The 9979-nt window shown below is 48.2% G+C and overlaps 1 protein-coding gene across 2 annotated transcripts in view; it reads left to right on the forward strand.

Moving 5' to 3' along the window:
• The window catches only part of ANKH (ANKH inorganic pyrophosphate transport regulator), a 326406-nt gene that overhangs the window by 187189 nt on the left and 129238 nt on the right, over positions 1-9979 (forward strand). The window lies entirely within an intron of this gene.

Consider the following 9979-nt stretch of genomic DNA (forward strand, 5'->3'; position numbering starts at 1 on the left):
TGTTTGCCTTGCACATGGCTGACATGGATTCAATCCCCAGCATTCCATAGGGTCCATGATCACTGCCAGGAGTAATTCCTGGCACTGTTAATCTTTAAATGTTGGTAAGGGGCTGGTGCAAAAGAGCAATGGGTAGAGTGATTGCCATACGTGCAGCCAGCCAGGGTTCAATCCCCAGCACCACGTATGGTCTCCCAGGCCCTCTCCAGGTATGACCCAAAACCCCCTCCAGCTATGGCCCAAAAGTAAAAAATATTTTTTTTAATTTTGCTAAGTTTAGTTTAATGTTTCCTTACACAGGTCGATTGAGAAATGGATTGGGTGGAATATCCATTCACAACCTTGAACTCTCTGTTTTAGTGCCCACCGTGAATCCTGCCTACGATTTCCCATGTTTTTCCTTATCTCGTGTCCAGAGTGCCACAGTGCGACCTGACCAAGGAGAGAGCCACTGGGGCTGTCCTTCCAAGGGTGTGGATGCTCTCTCTGTCCCCGGCCCTAGATTGTACCCTAACAGAATCTCTGTAAAGTCAGCAGAGGCAAAGAGAAACCACAGCTCTTTTCAGGAAAGAAAGTGTACACTAGCGACAGAAGTGTTGGGAATTCTGCACCCAGCTTCCAGGCAGTCAGCTGTGACCTTGATACTTGGGTTTAAGTGCAGAGAAGCCAATTTCCACTGCCCGTAAAAACGTTCTACCCTGAGTGAACAACAAATTCAGGAAGTCATCATGGAATCTGGAGGAAGCGCACGGAGCCAAATTCAGCCTCGGCCACATAATTCAAGTCGTGGAGGGGAGCGGCAGCGTTAGAGGACCAAGGACTAGAATCCATGTGATTCTCTGTTAAGGCGGAGGAGCTCGGGGAGCTGGTCTGTGTTACACACACACACACACACACACGCGTGCGCGCTGTCTTCCCAGCTCCTCGGACAGCCACATCTGCCCTGGAAGGGAAAGGCCCAGGACCGGGACTCGGCCTGCTGCGTGCCAAGCTTGTGCTCCAGTCTGCTGAGCTCTCTCCACTCATGTTTTTAGTTATTCGGGATTTTTTATTGTTAAAAACTAAAAATAATTTTGGGGTTACAGCCAGCAGTGCTCAGTCACTCTGGCTCTACACTCAGGGATCACTCCTGGCGGTGCCTGGGGGACCATATGGGATGCCGGGGATCGAACATGGGTCAGCGGTCAGCCGCATGAAGGCAAGTGCCTCACCTGCTCTCCTATATCGCTCCGGCCCCAAAACTAAAAATGATGTTTACCTGCATCCCACCACAAACGTAAGTGGGATGAGCTGACTGCCCCTCTGTCTAGTCTGCATAAAGTACCTCTGCGGGGCTTAGCCAGCTAGTGGGAGCTGGCTGGTACCACTGTCCCAGGGCGCCAATCAACCCTCCTCCCTCCAGGGCCTTTGACAGTGAGGGGTGAGGGAAGGAGCAGCCCCATCCACTCCTTAGCCAGGAGCCCTGAGACAGACACACACCATAGAACCTGCTGTGACAGTTTGGACAGGAACAGAAATGGGCAGAAATAAACGGGTGAATGAATGGCTAACTAACAGACACATAAATACATTTTTAAAAATTTTTTTATTTTTTAATTTTATTAGTGAGACATCATGAGGTACAGTTGTAGACTTACAAATATTTGTGCTTGGGTTTCAATTATACGATGATCAAATACCCATCCCTCCACCAGTGCCCATTTATAAATACATTTTTAAATTTTTAATTTTATTTATTTTTAAGGTGTTCTTAATAATTTATTATTCAATATTCCAATGCTAATCGCAACACCATTACATCATCCCACCACCATTATTTCAACATTTTCCACCACCACCCAGACCTGCCCCCAAAGCTCTTACTGATAAGTTATTTTTGTATTGCTTATTATGCCTAATCCGCTAACAATGATCCAAAAAAGTTTCCTTAGAGGAAACTGAGTGAAAAGTGTTGTATCTCACCATGGAGCCATTAAGCCCTTGTACAAGAGATCACTAACGTGTTGTTACAGGTTGCCTCTTGTGTGCATATATATATATATATATGCATATATATATATATATATAGGGTGGGCAGAGAAGCTGGAGCAATAACACAACGGGTAGGGCATTTGCCTTGCAGGCGGCCGACCCAGGTTCGAGTCCCAGCATCCCACATGGTCCTCCGAGCACCGCCAGGAGTAATTCCTGAATGTATGAGCCTGGAGTAACCCCTCTGCATCGCTGGGTGTGACCCAAAAAGAAAAAAAAAAGAGTGGCAGATAAATACATTTTAAAAAAGGGGTGGGGGGCTGGATTAAGGCTGCTTTCCTCGCACAGAGCTGACTCAAATTCAATCCCAGACACCACACAGTGTCCCCAGGGCCCCACCAGGGGTGATCTCTGAGCACAGAGTCAGGAGTAAGTCCTGAGCAGCGCTGAGTGTGGCCCTGAAACAAAATGAAGCCCAACAAAAGCCCACCCTGACTTCCACTCTGGGCAAAACCCTAAGCCCAGCCTTCCTCACACTCACCACGGCCTTGAGCTTCTTGCCTGAAACCCCCATTTCATGCCCCCCCAAGTGTTGCCTGGAACCATGGGTCCACCGAGGCACCATTCTGCCCACCTGTGCAAATCAGTACCGAAACTGAGATGTGTTGGGCCATTTGCTGTCTAGGCTACACTTCATCACTTGACCGAAGTGTCACCAAGGTGTTGGACATTGCACAACTTTCCTCGCACCGCAAATTGTTTGTGAAACACCACTCACCCAGGTTCCGGAGTTTAAACGTCACCTAAAGCAGTTTCTGCTCTAGAAAGACCTTTGTGGTCTTCGCAATTTGCTGCTCTTATAAAGACAGGTGGGACAGGGGCCACAGAGGTAGTACAATGGGCAGGGTGCCTGTCTTGCACATGGCAAACCCAGATTAGATCCCAGCACCCCAAATGGTCCCTGAGCCCCTCCAGGAGTGATCCCTGAGTGCAGAGCCAGGACCAAATCTCGAGCACTGCTGGGTGTGGCCCCCAAAATCAAAAATCAAATGACATATGCTGGGACCCGTGGTGGTGGAAAATGGGCACTGGTGGAGGGATGGGTGTTTGATCATTGTACAATTGAAACCCAAGCACAAAAATTTGTAAATCTACAACTGTACCTCATGGTGTTTCACTAACAAAAATTAAAAAAAATTTAAATGATGGAGAATGGGCACTGGAGGAGGGATGGGTACCAGATCATTGTATAACTGGAACCCAAGCACAAAAATTTATAAGCCTACAACTGTACTTCATGGTGTTTCACTAATAAACATTTGAAAAAATCAAATGACACAAAAACACACTGTGGAATAATGACACCAGTGAAAGTGGTCTTCCAGACAGATTAAACTGCTTTGTTAGAACCTGGGAAAACAGACTCTAGATGGAAAACCAATCTCCCACCCCCCATTTGCTGATCTCAGCCTGAAGTCTGACTCAGATATATGTTGGCGCTGCTTTCCTTTGACCCTTCCCTTCTGTTCCAGCATGCTTAATCGCAGCTAAAGGAAGCTTCAAATTGAGAGATCTTCTATCTTTTTCATTCACCTACAATGCTGGCAATAGTTTAAAACTTGTTTCGGTGCGTGTGGCTGAGCCGGGACCAGCCCTGAACTGTCACACCTGCGGGGTCTGTGTCCTCCTGCTAAGCCCCTTCCCCAGGATTCATTATTCCAGAACAAACATAATTTCCATCGGGCATCACTTTAGCTCTGCACCTCTTTTATTTACGGGAGTCATGAATGTATCTATGTGGGAGCTCACAGAAACTTCAAGAACACCGCACTGGTTTTTCGGGTCTCTCGCCTCGACTGCTCTTCTTCAGAGAGTGCGGGTCCTCTCATGAAGCCCTGAGGCTGAGCAGCAGACAGGACCGGGCGTGACGGCTGGGCAGGTCCTGGGTAGCGGCCTTGGCGCTGGGCCTTAGAACCAGCTGGCGCAGGAGGCGAGACTTGTTCTCCATCCACGAAGCACCGTCTGCTCTGGGCTTCACCTCCATTCCACCTTTCCACACTGGAAAGCAAAACTGCAAAACGTTCCTCAATATCTCATCTGACCTGCCAAGCTCTCTTTGCTTCTCTCTGAGGTTTTCGATGCCGGGAAATGAGCGAACATTCTTTGTTGACAAATAGGCTATTTCACGGGGAAGAATAACCCTGAAATTCATAATAGCTTCCTGGGACACATTATTCAAATCAACGACTTAGATAGACATGGTTCTCATAAGCCACCCACCTCAGCTGAAAACATCTACAGCAAATATGATTTTTTCTTTTTTACTTTTAAGAAGTTCCCTTAGGCTGGAGTGATAGCACAGTGGGTAGGGCATTTGCCTTGCACGCGGCTGACCAGGGTTCTATTCCCAGCATCCCATATGGTCCCCCAAGCACCGCTAGGAGTAATTCCTGAGTGCAGGGCCAGGAGTAACCCCTGTGCATCATCGGGTGTGACTCAAACCAAAACATAACAAAGCAAAAATTCTTTTGACTACACATTCCAAGAATCATTACAAATGATGAGCCCTTGGGGTGCTGAATGACTTCAATTATAATGGAGGGTCTGATACTCTGACTTCAAGTACCAAGAGAGGAGCTCAAGACAGAAATGTGTTTGTTTCTGACACTAACGGGAGTTTTCCCAGAGATACCAGCCAGGGGTCTGTCTTTCCTCTCCCACGGACCATCTCTCACCCACGCTGGATCGGGAACCACACCCACTTCTTGTTTCCTCAAACTCATCCACCATCTCCAAGTACAGACATGTAGACACGTACAGACACACTTCTGGAGATCCACAGAGTGCCCCGTCAGGCTGGGCCTGAGTGTTTTCCATCACTTAGATTGAAATGAGCAAATGGACGATTCCTTCCCACTAACGCAGCCCAGGGGGCCTCTGTGGTCTGGGCTGTCAGGAGGCCCCCAGCAGTCAAGCCGACATGAATTTAGGGGAAGGCCCAAATGCATTGTACAAATTAAAGAGAAGCGGTCGTAGCGATGGTACCTGCTCAATCCTGTGTCTGGCTTCAGTATAGATTGTGACAAAATAGAATTTTGAGGAAGCAGACTGGCTACAGAGAGAGAAAGCAGTACAATCAACACTAAGGTAGCAGGACAGTACCCAACCATGACATGCATCCCAATAGGCCACTACAGTTTTAGATCCATTAAACACACACACTCACACACACACGCACATACGCATAAGCACACATGTACAAGCACACACACGTACAAGCACACACACACACACACAGAGCATCTTCCACAACAATACTCAGGAGGTCCAAGACCACTCCTGGTGGTACTCAGCCAACTGGGCTGATAGAGCTTCTTTCGCCTGCAGTGCCAAGGACCGTCAAGGTCACTCCAGAAATGCTGTGGGTGAGGGGGTCCTCCAGTGCTAAGACTCGGCAGTGCTCAGGGAACCCTGTGACGCCAGGATTCAAACTCAGGTCCCAGCATGTGTAAAGCCTGAGTCCCTAACCACTGAGGCATCTTCTCGGCCCCCCAAATCCATCTATTTTCTTCTTCTTTTTTTTTTTACACAGTATCTAGCCTTGCTAAGCTGTATGAAATACAGTTCTATGAGTAGAAGTGTAGTTTTGTCTTGTCTTGAGGTCACATCCGGCAATGCTCAGGGCTTGACTCCTGGCTCTGTGCTCAGGTGATGCTCAGGGGACCGCATGGAGTGCCAGAGCTCAAACCAGGGCTCTGTGCAAGGCAAAGTCCTTACTCACTTTGCTCTCTCTCTCGGGTTCATAAATTCAGTTACAAGAAGTTGCTATTAAGGGAGGGAAGTTACAGCCGAGAGGAACGTGGTAGGCCTCAGATGGCCTGCATGGAGTCACGCTACCGACGCGGCTGTTGGGGGATCTCCACAGTCACAGGACTGACAGCCAGGCGGGAGCACAGAACATTAGAGGGGAAGGCACAGAGACACCCACTAAACTCAGCCTGAAACAGCACAGAGGCTCACGCGCGCCTCCCAGCTCAGCAAATCCTCCAAGACTTTGGTGAAACCACTATGAGACATATCTTGTGACAAGCAACATAAAGTCAGTCATTATATGTCTGCTAATTGCAGAGCCAGAAGTGGCCCCTTAGTTTTGGGTGTGGTTCCCAAACAAAAGAATTTAGTCTTCTTGAATGTGGAATTAATCACCAGCACTTTGGAATATTCTATTCAGAAAAAATGTGATTTTGTTTTTATCCCCAAGACCAGCTTAGAATTGAAATTACTAAGGGAGAAAGCTGGGGAACGTAACTTGGGACATGGGTGGAGGGAAGGTCACACTGGTGGTGGGATTTGTGTTGGAACATTGAATATCTGAAATGACTGTACTATGAACAATTTTGTAAATCACAGTGTTTAATTTCAAACAGGAAATTTAAAAAATTTAAATATAAAACAAATTGCTATTAAAAAGAAAACTGGTGGTAGCTCTGGATCAGTCCTCTCTTTATCCTACACGCATAGGTTTTCACATAACTGGTCAGTTATTAATTCTTAAAAGTTTAGCTTCTTGGGTCTGGTACAGCAGGTAGGGCATTTGCCTTACATGCTGCAGACCTGGGTTCAATCTCCTGCATCCCATATGGTCCCCCGAGCACCGCCAGGAGTAATATCTGAGTGCAGAGCCAGGAGTAACCCCTGAGCATCGCTGGGTGTAGCCCCAAATCAAAACAAAAGAATTTAGCTTCTTGAATGTGGAATTAATTACCAGCGCTTTCAGACTATTCAGAAAAATGATATTGTTTTTGTTCCCAAGACCAGCTGAGAATTGAAATTGTCTTTCCTTGACCCCACAAAGCTATGAAAGTCATCTTCTTTCTAAAATAACCAACATTTCCTTCCAGAATTTTACCTGTCAGGAAGTCCTCGGGGAAATGACAGAGAGAATGACAGAGAAATGACAGGGGGAACTGACCCAGTGTGCTGGGGCTTCCTTGAATTACTGCCGCGCTGAGGGTGGGTCTTTGTAGTCTGGCCTGAGAGACCCGAGGGATGGCTGGGGGCAGTGGTTGCTCTTCTCCTCCTCGGCTGTCTTCACTGAGTGACAGGAGGGGCAATTGTGGGAGGTGTGTGATGTGCTGAGTAGAGTTGTCACGCTCCTTTTCCTAGGGCGGAATTCGGGTATGGAGGCTTCCAGGCCGAGCTGGACAGGCTGGACTGATGTTCCCTGGAGTGGTCGAGCAGCAAGCAGGACTTCCGGAGCTGGGTTGTGGAGCCACCTGGCATCTCTCAAACTCCGGACCAGGCCAACGCTTCCTCTTGGAGTCTCACTGTATCACTGTAGTACTGTCATCCCATTGTTCATGATTTGCTTGAGTGGGCACCAGTAACGTCTCCATCCATGCCAGTCCTGAGATTTTAGCAGCCTCTCCTTACTCATCCTTCCCAACGGTGCCATTTTAGAGGCTCTTTCGCGGTCAGGGGAATGAGACCTGTTGTTGTTACTGTTTTGGCATATTGAATACACCAACGGTAGCTTGCCAGGCTCTGCCTTGCGGGTGGGATCCTCTTCGTAGCTCGCCGGGCTCTCGGAGAGGGAAGGAGAATGTATATGAGAATACAAGCAAGTATGTTAAAACCAAACACGCATGTGCTGCTTAGGTACATCAGTGGGCTAGACTAAGAGGTCGTGCGAACTCGGCTATGTCCGTCTGGGAACTTTGGGGTCTCGAGGATGGAAAGGACTTTGGCTGACCATATCCAAAAAACTCAAGTCCCCAAGGGGCCCAAAGGGAAGGCAGTTTTCCTGAGGACTCTTCAAACACTAGTGTTCCCAGGGCGTTTACCTGTAGTCACATCCTCAAGAGGAAAACGCGATCTGCCTGGTCCCCTTGGTCACCTCTGCCTCCTTCACACTGGTCTTCTCCACTCGGGACCTTTTAAACCTGGAGGTGACGCTGAGACAGGGTGTGATTCAGTGGCACAGTATGGGAAAGTGAAAGAAATCCAGGTAACAGTAGAGGAATTAAACCTGCTTTTTTTTTTTTTTTGCTTTTTGGGTCACACCCGGCGATGCTCAGGGGTTACTCCTGGCTCATGCACTCAGGAATTGCTCCTGGCGGTGCTCAGGGGACCATATGGGGTGCTGGGTATTGAACCTGTGTCGGCCATGTTGGCTGCGTGCAAGGCAAACGCCCTACCCGCTGTGCTATCGCTCCAGACCCTAAACCTGCTTTTTAAAAAAAATTTTATTTTCATAGTTATTCACATTAATTGATTACATTCAGTATTTCAACACCAATCCCACCACTATGACCCCTTCCCACCACCATTGTTTTGAATTTTCCCACCACCACACAAGCCTGCCCCAAAAGCAGATGCTAAATCTTTTATTTTGTACAGCTTGTTATAAATAATGCACTAAAAATGATGCAAAGAAGTTTCCTTAGAGGAAAATGTGTGAGAATTGTTGCATCTCACCCTAGAGCCATTAAGCCTTTATATGAGAGATTATGAGTATGTTCTTACATGTTGCGCCTTGTGTGCTAAGATGTATTTTTGGATCGAGATCGGTTGCCTTCTACCTTAACCCCCTCAAACGTGGTGAGCTACTCTTGGTACATCAGTGGACTAGAGAGAGACAGAGGCAGAGAGACAAAGACAGACAGGAAGACAGCATGCATTATTTTGCTTTCCACAGTAAGATTCCAGAGAGTAACAACACATCATTACATACTAAACATACCAGCATTTAATGTTCTTGTCACAAGTCACCAATCATTCTCGATCATCATAATTTACAGGATTTATCTTTTTCTATATAAAACATATTAAAATGGCCAACAACAACAAAAAATGGAGATAAAAAAATTTTACATTACAAAAGTAGTGGTTAGGTGTGTCTATATGTATGTATAAAACCATACCTGTACATGTGTCTATGTATAGTGTTATACACACATAGTTTTTATCGAGTGGTTCTTTTCTAGAATATTCCATACCGATCAAGATCATTCCCAGAAAGATAATGCTTAGAAAGTAAGGCCATGTTTATGAGGAACCCAAATTAGTCAAAGGCACGATGCTTTGTGTTTTTTTGGGGGGGAGGGGCCACACCCGGCAGTGCTTGTAGGTTACTCCTGTCTCTGAACTCAGGAATTACTCCCAGTGGTGCTCGGGGGACCATATGGGATGCCAGGGATCGTACCTGAGTCAGCTGCATGCAAGGCGAAAACCCTGCCCACTATACTGCCTCTTCGTCCCAGCAAGATTCTTTCTTGAGGAGGGGGCACTCCTGGTGGTCCTTGGGGTACCATGTGGTGCTGGGGATCAGACGCGCAGCCTCCGGGGAGAGGCATGAACTCCAGCATCTCAGCCGTTTCCCCAGCCTCAAAGCCAAGTTTATTGGGTGGGGCGGGGGTGGGAGGCGAAAGCAGAGCACATCGGCAGTGCTCGGGGTTACTCCTGGCTCTGTGCTCAGGGCTTCCTCCCGGGGTTCCAACCGGCTCAGCTGCAGGCAGGGCAAGCACAATCCCCACGTTTCCTCTCTCTGATCCCAAAATCAAGGGAATTTTTTTTTTTTGCCTTTTGGGTCACACCTGGTGATGCTCAGGGGTTAAGTCCTGGCTCTGCACTCAGGAATTACTCCTGGCAGTGCTCGGGGGGCCATATGGGATGCCAGGGATCGAACCCGGTTTAGCTGCGTGCAAGGCAAACGCCCTCCCCACTGTGCATTCGCTCCAGCCCCTGAAGCCAAGACTCTTCAATGAATGCAAACTAGAGGCGAATTCTCCCCCGGTTGGCTCCCCCCCCACCCCGTTCCTTTGTCCCTCTCTGCCCTGCGGTTCCCATCCAGATCACACACCCCTGTGCTCTCCAAGTCCACAGCACGCGGGGCCGGCAGGGACCCCTTCAACACGGCTCAGACGTCACCCCCGGTCGGGTAGGGCAGCTGCTTGGCAGAGGCCCCAGACACCTGGCTGGCCAGCCCTGTGCCGCTCGTGGCTGGCAG

Source organism: Sorex fumeus, unplaced genomic scaffold, assembly GCF_029834395.1.
Source record: "Sorex fumeus unplaced genomic scaffold, SorFum_2.1 ptg000264l, whole genome shotgun sequence".
Taxonomy (NCBI): domain Eukaryota; kingdom Metazoa; phylum Chordata; class Mammalia; order Eulipotyphla; family Soricidae; genus Sorex; species Sorex fumeus.